The sequence below is a fragment of the Mus caroli genome, unplaced genomic scaffold (genome assembly GCF_978045245.1).
Source record: "Mus caroli unplaced genomic scaffold, Mus_caroli_1 scaffold_15, whole genome shotgun sequence".
NCBI classification, from domain to species: Eukaryota; Metazoa; Chordata; class Mammalia; order Rodentia; family Muridae; genus Mus; species Mus caroli.
Window position 1 is genome coordinate 53,782,488 of NW_028227270.1, and position 12,299 is coordinate 53,794,786.

General features: G+C 39.7%; 1 pseudogene; it reads left to right on the forward strand.

Moving 5' to 3' along the window:
• The first annotated feature begins 7,327 nt into the window (after positions 1–7,327).
• LOC147000902 (uncharacterized) lies at positions 7,328–12,080 on the forward strand (annotated as a pseudogene).
• The last annotated feature ends 219 nt before the right edge of the window (positions 12,081–12,299 follow it).

Below are 12,299 nucleotides of genomic sequence, written 5' to 3' on the forward strand. Positions count from 1 at the left end.
TAAATAAGCTAATGGGATGGATTCTGGGAGATTCTTACTAGTAAACAACAGGAAGCAGGACTTTAACTTTGTTCAATAATTTAAGTAATCTCTGTCTATTGACCAACTTCCTACACTCTATGGATTCCAATATTCACATGAGAACTATTTCCTGCAGTGGCTTCTGATCTGTCTACAGCTTGTAGTTGATTTTTAGAAGAGCCATTGCACAGGGCATTCACTCCAGAGTGATGGCTCTTAGGCCTTGTAGTGATCGCCTGTGAATAATTGGTGGTTATATAAGATTCATGGTGTTGTTCTTTTATGGAGGCTTTTGTTTTGTTTTTTGTTTGTTTGTTTGTTTTTTCGTTTTGTTTTGTTTTGTTTTTTGCTGTGCATTGTAATGCCAACTGCGGGCCCCAAACCTCCACATTCTTCCTTGAGAATTTCAGAAGCTTAGCATGACCTCAAACATAAAACAGTCCTGGTAAACCTGCAATCATCATCATCTTCTTCTTCTTCTTTCTTTAGATGAAATGTTTTCTTCATTTACATCCCAAATGTTTCCCCCACTTCCTGTCATCTCTCCCAGAGTTCTTCACCCCATTCCTCTTCATGGGGTTTTGTCATTTGTTTGTCAATTGTTGATCTTATTTAAGTTCAGGAAGTTTTCCACTGTGTCAGTGTGCTCCAGGCTATTTCCCAATTTCTCTTTTATTAGATAAAGTGTATCTGGTTTTATGTGGTGGTTTTGTAGCAAGGTAATAAATACAGACCTATTTTCTTTCTTCTACTTGTAGACATCCAGTTAGACCAGCACCCATTTGTTGATGATGCTTTCTTTTTTCCCACTGTATGGTTTTGGCTTCTTTGTCAAAGATCAAGTGTCCATAGGTGTGTGGGTTTACAGTTATGGAACACTTCACAAATTGAGGTATCATCTTTTCTAGGGGCCGTGCTAAAATCATTCAACTTTTAGTATATGTGTTGCCAAAGCCAGCACCAAAACTGGCATTCTTTTTTTTTTTTTTTTTCTTTTTGGTTTTTCGAGACAGGATTTCTCTGTATAGCCCTGGCTGTCCTGGAGCTCACTTTGTAGACCAGGCTGGCCTCGAACTCAGAAATCCTCCTGCATCTGCCTCCCAAGTGCTGGGATTAAAGGCGTGCGCCACCACGCCCGGCCAAAACTGGCATTCTTATCAAGACTTTTTGGTTACCTAATGGTTCCCTCAGACAACTCCTAGATCAGATAAGAGGTTTTGATATGCCAGAATAGACTTGCTAAAAGGCCCTTTGTGTAACAATCAATAGAATTCTGCAAAACTCCTAGACAGTCACAAGCTGATTCCTCTGCTGCTTTTTCTAAAGCTTATCACTGTAAGACCCCCCAACTCATGATGTGTTTCTTTGGCCCCTAGAAATGAAGCCCAGCATGGGGTTCTTTGTTCTTTTCCCCTCACCTTGAAAGAAAGGTGACTGCTGGGTGACCCACCCAGGCATTTGACCTTTTGTGTAAAGGGATCAAGAATGTTTTACACAACTTCCCCAGTGTCTGTTATCTAATTCTCCCCTCACTTTCTGGGAGAGATGAGCTGTAATTCACCATCCCTGTTTTTTGTTTTGTTTTGTTTTTTTACGATGTTTATCCTATCCTTCCCTCACTTTACAATTCATTCTTTAAAAACCCTCGACTGCAATTGCTGGGGGTTGATCCCCTCTGCCCCTGTGTGGGTTACGAGCTTGGTCTCAGTATGCTGATAATATTTGCATAAACCTCATGCGATATTGCATCAAGAACGGTTTCTCTCGAGTTATTAGGGCATCGGCTCATCCCAGGACTTGAGCGAGGGTCTCCCCAGAAACAGGGATCTTTCAATCACATCTTGCAGTGTCTCTTTCTCTTATCATCTTGGTAACTCAGTACACTGACAGCTATTCACAGGGTGTCAATACAGGAGAACAAGGCTCCCTTATGCATGTGCAGTACTGGATATTAAGCCAAAGCCTCCTTCTTTCTAGGCTAGTGCTTTGTCCCTGAAGAAGCCCTCTGTCTGTTTTTCCACTTTTGATTTAGAAACAGCCTTCAAGGTTTCCCCTACCTGATTTGTACTGAGGAACCTTCTGCGATTACCTCCAGAGTAGCTGGAAGCATAAGGAAGGTCACCCAAGGGGGTTTCCAAGTTAATCTTAAACAGATAAGGCTCATCCCCACATTTGGTTACTGCTGCTGGCATTATAAGCAAAACTGCGGACATGTTATTTCCCTCTCTCCTCCTCTTTTTTGGGTCAGTCCCACTACATGCCTCTGGCTCTTCTAGAACTAGAGTTTCTCCTGTCTCTGCCTCCGAAGTCACTACAGGCATAGGACTTCATTGCTTTTCAAGCTTTAGTAACATTTTTACAATACATAGATTGAAGATAAATATCAACTTGTTGATGAGAAACAACTTGTAAACTTAACAAACATCATGTGGAAAGGCTTGATTCACAAACATCTGTGATGAATCTGGATATTTCTGTTTGTTTTTGTTTTGTTTTGTTTTGTTTTGTTTTGAGACAGGGTTTCACTGTGTAGCCCTGGCAGGCCTGGGACTCACTGTGTAAACAAGGCAGCCAGGAACTCAGAGGTGCCTGAATTTGCTTACAGTGAGCTGGGATTAAAGGTGAGTACCACCACCTCAGCCTGTGAATCCTGAATGTCAAAAGCAATCTGACTTCTGTTTCTGCTCTCTGTCCTCTGTAAGGAAACTTTATTTTGTGCTGGGCACCTGCTCTCAATTACTAAAAGATAAGCTCCTGACAACTTCCCTCTGACTATATTACTTGCATGTAATTAAAATGGTATAAAAGCAGATTGGGAGTGAAGAAGTAACAAAATTCGAGGCTTTTGGGCCCAGGCTTGGGAGTGTGGCTTTTGTGGCTTAGTGCTCCAGGTGCTGGTCATAAAACAGATAGTGACATTCCTTCCTCCACCCACCCACTTCCTGGGTTCAAAGAGTGTTCATTCAAAGAATGGCACCCTGACCATTACTGGAACCTACAATGCAAATGTGCTATCTTTAGGGGCTCTTAGATTGTTAGGGGCTCTTAGAAACTGTCTTGAGAGATAACCTGACACTTGTGACTTTGTACTTCCTTGTGACTCTTAACTGGTATTTTTGGTATTTTCCAACAACGCCCTCCCCACCTCCATGAGTTGTGGTTTCTTCCTTTAAATACCCCCTTACTCAGCTACTCGGGGCGCCATGGTCCTCTACCCCTGCGTGGTGTATGACCATGGGCCCTAGAGCGCTCTTGAATAAAAATCCTCTTGCAATTTGCAGCAAGACCGTTTCTTGTGTGATTTGGGGTGTCGCCTCTCCTGAGTCAGAACGTGGGGGAGTCCTCATGTTGTGGGTCTTTCAGGAGAAGATAAATCTGCCTCAGCCTCAGAATTGTCTGGGGTCATGCTACAATGTTGTCTAATTGTCTTTTTTCTTTTTAATCCTCACTCCTGTGCTGGAGAACTTGTTGACTGACTGAGCTGGCTTGGTCATTATACTATGGCGTAAACATTAAAAATGATATTGAGGTGCTCTGAGCTGCTCAGGGTCCTGTGATTGACACATTGTCGGCTCCTCATCCTGTCTTATTGGTGGTTTCATTCATGTATTGCTACTTTTCACTTCAGACCGGTGTTTGTGAGCTTGAGACTGTCCCCTGACATTGAAGTCTATTGGTATTTATTTTACTATTAACGGTTTTAATTAATTAACAGTGTGGAATCATTCACTGGTTTTTATTTCAAGAAATGCTGTCATTCAGGGATGTGGCTCTAGATTTCTCTCCAGAAGAGAGGAAAACCCTAAAACCTGCTCAGTCAGATCTGTACAGGGACGTGATACTGGAGAGTTGGAGCAACCTTGATTTCCTGGACAAGAATAGCATCCATACTGAACTCTTTTTCACCATCAATGTGTAGCTTCCTATTGATATTTCGTTCTATTATATCCTTCCTTTTAAGGAAATATTGGGGAGATTCCTGTATAGCTTAGAAACATCTTGCTTTTCTCTCTGTGTTTGTAGGTCTGTATGTTTCCTCCCTTCTAGTGGGAATCTTAGAAAGGTTATTTATATATTTCACAATTCAATTATGTAATGAATTAATTTTTTTATGATTTCTTTTATTCCAACATCTCTTTCCTTATCAGCATTGTACTAGTAGAGCCTATTTCCAGGAGAACACTCAGCGTTGTTCTTCTTTTTAACAAACAGGTCTTGCCATCACTAAGCCATACTTGGTAACATGTTTGGAGCAAAAGCAAGGGTCTTCAGGTGTGAAACAACAAAGAGCAGGCACCGTGCCTCCAGGTGTGTAGAAATGAGGGAATCAGTGGATAGATGAGACATCCAAAGATACAACAGAAAGCCAGCATCTACCGTGAACATTGACATTATGTTGTGGTAGACATTGTTTCTAAGTATTACTTTTCATTTCTTCTGCTCTAATGCAAAGATGTCCCTCAGACATCTATAATTGTATAAATGTCTATGCTTGTATTTGCTCTCTGGTGAGCTCTACTTATTCTGAACGAGTATGCAAAATTCCTCATTTTGTTGAGTATACATTATAATGCAAGACACAGGGAGATACCACGCAAAGCTGGTCTGACAGGTGAAGAGCAGGCTGACCTAGAAAGACCTTTCCACCCTGAAGATGTTTTGAATTGGGAGACGTTTTATGCATGTATTTATCCTTCTTGGATTGGAGTTTAGCTTCTAGTGCCTTCTGCAGGGTGTATCTGTGGATAAATATTGGTTAAATCTGACCTTGACATGGAATATCTTGTTTTCTACCTCTGTGGTAGGCTTGGATGGCATCCATGGTTCCTTAGAGTCTGCCAGACATCTGTCTGTTCATGCCCTTCTGGGTTTAGAGCCTCTGTTCAGAAGTCAGGTGTAATTCTAGTAGGTCTCCCTGTATATGTTACTTGGCTTTGTTCCCTTGCAGCTTTTAATATTCTTTCCTTGTTCAGTATGCTTAGTGTTTTGATTATTATCTGGCATAGGGACTTTCTTCTCTGGGCCAATCTATTTGTTGTTCTGTAAGCTTCTTGTACCTTTAAAGACATCTCCTTCTTTAAGTTTGGAACATTTTCTTCTATGATGTTGTTAGAAATATTTTCTAGGTCTGTGTGCTGGCACTCTTCTCCTTTTTTTTCTATTCCTATCTTTCTTAGGCTTGATCTTTTCATGGTGTCCCATATTTTCTCCACGTTTTGTACCAGGAATTCTTTCTGTCTTTCTTTTTTTCTTTTTTTCTTTTTTTCTTTCTTTCTTTCTTTCTTTCTTTATTTCTTTCTTTCTTTCTTTCTTTCTTTTTTGTTTTTTTTGAGACAGGGTTTCTTTGTATATCCCTGGCTGTCCTGGAACTCACTTTGTAGACCAGGCTGGCCTCGAACTCAGAAATCCTCCTGCCTCTGCCTCTGGAGTGCTGGGATTAAAGGCGGGTACCACTAATCCCGGCTTGTCAGGAATTCTTTAGGAACATTTTCTTTGACATCTTTATCAATTTCTTCTACATCTGAGATTCTCTCTTATATTCTGCTGGTGATGCTTATCAAAGTAGTTCCTGTTAGCATGCTTTAGCTCTCCTGCCTTCAGGATTCCTTCAGTTTGTGTTTTCTTTATTTCTTCCATTTTTGTTTTCAGGTCTTGGAACAGTTTCACTCATTTCCTTTACTCCTTTGTATATTTATTTATTTAATTATATTGGCTTTCTTTAAGAGATGTATTGATTACCTTCAATTTTTTGAGTTTTCATGAATTTCTTTAAGGGATTTATTCATTTCCTCTTTAAGGACCTCTATTATCTTCATATAGTTGGATTTAACATCTTTTGTTTGTGCTTCAGCAGTGTTGGAATATTCAGGGCTTGCTATAGTAAGATAGCTGATCTCTGGTGGTGACATATTGCCTAGGTTGTTGTTTTTTCCTACACTGGCCTCTAGCCATCTGGGTTTGGCATAGTTATGAGTTTTGGTCTTGATTTCTGCATTTGTCTTACCTAATGGGCTTTTTTTTTTATATATATAGTATCTATTTCCTCTCTGGTCTTCTGGCCTAGGTGGCCTGTATTTATGGTGACAGGTGAGTCTACTGGTTCACTATGGTGCCTCCAATGTGGTTTTGAAAGCCTGGGTGATCTCTAGCCTTTTGGGTGCTGGCATGGCCTTTGGGCTCGGGGTGCTCACTTTGTATCTGGGGGGTCTGAGGTTTTTCCTGGGTTCCGAGTTCCAGTTGTCCTCTGATTCTTCTAGTTTTATGGGCTGGGATATGGTGATGAGGGGAATGTGAGTTGTTTGGGCAAAGCTGTGTGGGCTCTAAGGAGTGTTTCTGGCCTGCAGGCATGGCTTTATCTTAGTTTCTGGGTACCAGCATGGCCTTTGCCAAAGTAGGGGGCTTCTGCTATAGATATAAGCCCTACAATTTAAATTTAAGAAATAAAAAAACTTATTCATAACATTTTGTAATATTATGAATATAAACATGATACTTCCAGTTATGTTAGAGCTAGTAAAATGCTTTGTTGCAGAGTCTAGTCACTAGACCTGTAGGAAGCATGTCTACATTTAACATGAGTCCAAAAGGAAGAAGGGAACACGTGTTCCCCTCTAAAGGTCTCCTGCTGATTTTTTTTTAGACTTCCTTCTTGTGTGTATAGGGCCACTGGCTTCCAGATTTGTTCAGTAGGCATTGAGTACAAAGTGATTATAGTGGGTGTCTCCACTGCTTGAGAGATTTAGGGTGTTATCCTCCCTAGCATGAGAGAATCTATCCTCCTATATTGAGAGACTTGAGGAGTAATTCATCTCTCCTACAGATAAGGAAAGCCTGGTTTGGCTTACAGGTCAGAGGGAGACAGGAGCAGCAGATGCTGGCAAGTCCTATTCCCCAAGCTTCCTATTCCTGTGATGTGTAGCCGTCCAGCAGCCACGGGCAAACTAGGTTTACCTGAAAGTGGGGCTGGAAATAAGATAAGGGGGAGAGAAGAATGAAGCCAAGACAAAGGTCCTGATCAAGGCTCAAAGTTTAATAATAAGCTTTGGATATATAAAGGAAAAAAATCCACAAAACCCATCCCCTTCCTCAGATGGAGTATGTTGTAGCATCAGGGTCAGCGCAGGCAGCCAAAAAAATCAAAGTTCCCATGGGAACCTGCAACTGCAGCCAAGACAGATGTCTTTGTCAAGGTTAATAAGACCTGTCATGGCAAATGTTCAAGGTCTGCTTAGCCTGCTCAAGGATGGGAAAACTGCTCAGCCTTTTCAAGGCTGGGAAAGGCTGACTCAAAGCTGAGAAGGCTACAATGATGAGTCTAACATGCCACACTCTGATAAGTCTGTGTTCCATCAGAGGGTAAGTATGCAACTGGATCCTAGCAGTGTCCTCCATGCAGATAGAGTGTGTAGCTTTAACCCCTTTAACTCAAGAATTCAGTTTCGATATATTTTTTTTTTCAGTATGTCTGATTTTGAATGTTATTCGATATTAAGCAATATTTAAATTGAACTTCAGTGTGTTTGAGATACCTGTCTTATGCTTAACTTTGGCATGTACAAAGCACAGTCAAATGGAAGGTGTAAATTTGCTTCTCCCTCCAATATTGTCTCTATAAATGAATTACTTTTATACTTACCATGAATATAATCACAGTTCTTGTCACAGTGAGGATAGGTTATCGGTGATAATATGACTATATTAATTACCTTTGTTGTAACAGCTTACACTAAATTAGTGACTCTCATAGTATTCTGATATAATAAATGAAAGTAATTTATCTTTGTTAAAAATTCCATCCTCAAAGATTCATTGCCTTGATTCCTTTACAGCAGTGGTTCTCAACCTTTGTCATGCTACAAGCCTTTAATACAGTTCCTCATGTTGTAGTGACCTTAACCACAAAATTGTTTTCATTGCTACTACATAACTATAAACATGCCTGTGAAAGATTCCTTTGTCATCACCCACAGGTTAAGAACAACTGCTTTATAGTGTGCCTTTATTAAATCTAAATGAGGCCTACAGATTTTCTACATTAAGTAACTTGTTTTATCATAAAGAATACAATCAGAGGAGAAAATAGTAATGTTGATGTCTTAAACAACTCTAAGAGTGAAAAGTGTACAATTAATTATCACCACAGTTCTTGTCCTGACTTATTTTCTCCAGAAGGCTACAGTTTAAAAGAATTAGCAAAGACATAAGTGATTAGATAAACATCTTTAATCATTGGTTTTAAAAACGTGAATAAAAGTTTATAACCTCAGGAACAATTACTTCATATGAGAGGCAAGGCAGTTTCAGTTCCATCCATTCAATTTGTTTAATGTTGCAAGACATTAGCTCTTCCAGAGCTGCAGGTGCACCGTGTGAGAACATTTTCTCGGTAGGATTCATCAGCTGGGGCAACAGTCAGGCAAAGCAAAGTCCCATTGGGCTGTTCAGTAACAGGCACTATTTCAATGCCTCAGAAAATTGCACACATTTGTAAACACCCAAGGTGTGTGTGAAACCATTGGGAGACAGTAATTTCACACATGAGTTTCTTTCCTAGAAAGTTCCATAACATTCTTTTCTAACACATTTACATAACATGCTCATGTTAGTGAAATTCATCTCATCAAATTGCTTTATGAATATCTTGTAATTTTCCCCATCACATATTTTGTTATAAGGATATAAGTGTACAATAAATTTTGTTTTTGTTTTGATGATGGCCCAATCTCACACAATCACAGTTAACTTTCTCTCTCCAGGCTACACTGTTTTATGCCTTCATGGATGTCCAGCTAGATCATATTCATATTGTTTAATGGGCTCGTTAATAAAATGACCTTACAACTTACACAGATATTTAACTTTGAAAAACATGACATGTCTATGTTCTATTTGGTTCTGCAGTTATTCTATTAGAAGGATAACTTACATCACCTACTATATTTTTTGACTTATGTTCAGAGCCTACAACTATTGAAATATACTGTAGATTTTTCATTTATGGCTAAATGTGGGAGTAAAGGTCTCTGTTTCAAAGATAAACATTGTAAGTATGACGAACATTTCTTAGCTTTTATTCATATCTTAACTTTTGCTCAACAGTAACAACAGGCAATGAGTTTATCTATCTGAGCGAAGCCATTGATCACAAATTTCTTAAGTTTTCAATGCCAGAGAATTCAAACAGGAGAGAAATCCTACAACTATGAAGAATGTGGTAAAGCCCTTAGTTCTCAGTCAACACGTTCTATATGCCAGACATGTTGTATTGGAGAGAAACCCTACATGTGTAAAGAATATCATAAAAGCCTTAGTAGTCTCTCATCACTTTTTTTTAAATTTATTATATGTAAGTACACTGTAGCTGTCTTCAGACACTCCAGAAGAGGGAGTCAGATCTCATTACAGATGGTTGTGAGCCACCATGTGGTTGCTGGGATTTGAACTCTGAACCTTCGGAAGAGCAGTTGGGTGCTCTTACCCACTGAGCCATCTCACCAGCCCCTCTCATCACTTTTAATACACCAGAAATATCATACTGATGAAAAATCCTACAAGTGTGAAGAATGTGGAAAATCATTTTCCTCTGCTTTAGTCCTTAACCAACATAAAGGAATTGATTTGGGAGGGGAGGGGGAAGGTGCAGGTGTCTAGAGTGTGGCAAACCCTTTTGCTGTCTTTCATATCTTAGGGAACATTACAGAAGGCATTCTGGAGAGTATCCCTACAAGTGCGAAGAATGTGGCAAAGGGTTTTCCCAGTCTCCAAAGCTTCAGGAACATCAAACAATTCATACTGGAGTTAAACCCTACAAGTGTGAAGAATTTGGCAAAAGTTTTTCCTTATCTTCATACCTTAGAAGACATCAAACAATTCACTCTGAAGACAAACCCTTCATGTGGAAAGCCTGTGGCAAATGGTTTTCCTTTTCTTCCAAACTTAGAGGACAGAAAACAATTCATTTTGAAGATAATCCTTACAAATCTAAGGAATGTGACCATACGTTATCCTGTTCTCCATATCTTCAGAAGAATCAAATAACTCACACTGGAGAGAAATTATCCAAGTGTGAAGAATGTCATAAAGCCTTTTGTTCTCACACAGTTCTTAGCAGACACAAGACAGTTCATACTGAAGAGAAACCCTACAAGTGTGGGAAGTAACCGGTTTTCCTCTTTTAAATCCCTTAAAAGACATCAAATAATCCATTCTCAAGACATTCCCCATTGTTGCGGTGGTAAATCTTCTCCCAGATATGCTCCAGCAATGAAAACACAACAGAGTTAATATGAATACATGCTGTGCACCTAGACTGGGCAGATCTACCTTTACACTACCATCTTCCACAGCTTATGAGACCCCCTTAGGACTTGGGGTTTCTCCAGGCCATGTGCTTCTGCTCTGCTTTTCTTCTTCTTCCTCCTCCTCCACATCCTCTCCCTCTTCCATTTTCTCTGTCTTCTCCCTCCCACCTTCTGGTCCACCTTCCCCTTTATCTGCCCAATCATCAGTTCTCCTTTATTTTACAAATTAAGGTGGGAAGAAGGTTTACAGGAAATCACTTGAGTACTGACTCAAGCCTAGTTTACAACCACTCACAAAAGAACAGAATTAACATCAAATATAATTAGCCCCTGGACTATCCACAACACCCCATGAGTGGGTATAATATGGCAAAAGATTTTCTTGCTCTGCACGCCTTCAGAAACATCAAAAATTTCATACTGAAGAGAAACCCTACAAATGTGAAGACTGTCACAAAGCTTTTCTTTATCACTGGTTTCTTAGGCGACACAAAGCAGTTCACACTGAAGAGAAACCACGTGTGAAGAGTGTGGGAAATGTTTTTCATTTTCTTCAGCCCTTAGACGACATCAAACAATTCATTGTGAAGACAGGCCCTTCAAGGGTGGGGAATGTGGCAAAGCTTTTTCTACACGGTCTACCATTAAGAAACACAAGTTTGTACATTCTGGAGAGGAACCATAGATGTGTGAACAATGTGGGGAAAGCCTTGTCTTCTAATACTTCCCCGTTTCAGCACAAGCTAAGTCATACTAGAGTGAAATCTTACTAGTGTGAAGAATGTAACAAAATATTTTATTCCACAACTGAAGAAACATAATAGAGTACAATGTCAAGAGAAACCATAGAAATGTGATCAATGGAAAATCTTTTCCATTGACTGCTATCAGCATGAAATAGTTCCTACTGGAGAGCAACACCACAACTCTGAAGAGTGTGGCAAAATGTTTGCCTGTGTCTCCCAACTGAAGGGACATGGAACAATTCATTGTCAAGAGAAATCCTACACATGTTCCAAGGACTTTTGTACCAGCCAATAACTTCCTGTACACATGAGAGCTCATACCAAAGAGAAACCACACAAGTGTAAACCACGTCCAAAACCTTTTCCTACTCTTATACCTTCTCCACAAATTATATCATATGTTATATATATATTTACTCTAATTTAGACCTTAAACACTAAAATATTCATACTGGAGAAAAACCATACAAGTGTGAAGAATATCTATCTCATTGCATGCCCTAACTCTGTGTACCCACTATGATATTTTTTACAAAGCTTTATTTTATGTATGGAAGTATACTTTGCTCTCTTCAGACACACCAGAAGAGGGCATTAGATCCCATTACAGATGGTTGTGAGCCACCATGTGGGTGCTGGGAATTGAACTCAGGAACTCTGGAAGAACAGTCAGTGCTCTTAACCTCTGAGCCATCTCTCCAGCCCTAATTATTTTTGAAATGTTAAATGCCTAATGTCCATGAGCACAAATGCTAAGAATATGATCAGATAACAGTAAAGACACATCTTTGATGTAATATCCCACCACTCTATAATCCAGTGTGTTTGAATTATACCTTGATTAATAAATTTCTTTCTTCTGTGACTGTCAGTGAACCATCAAATTGTTACCATGCTGTTACATGGTTGTTCTGTGACCTGAATCTAAGTACTGGGCCATAGTATAGTTACTGTTGTCTTCCTGGTGGCATCACCCAAGCTTCTGTAATAAACGTCTCTGCCGAGTAGAGTATGTAAGTTACTTATATTTCTCACCAAGTTGGACTTTGAAATCGTCTGCATTGGTGCCAGGCTGAGATGAATGGGAATTAGTGGTTGTCTCCCCTGGAAACACTGACAGAACACATTGTCAGTCATGTTTGGTTCCAGTATATAGAATCTCTAATTCGGTTTAATTCAGAAAGTATTGTTTCTGTGTGTGTGTGTGTGTGTGTGTGTGTGTGTGTGTGTA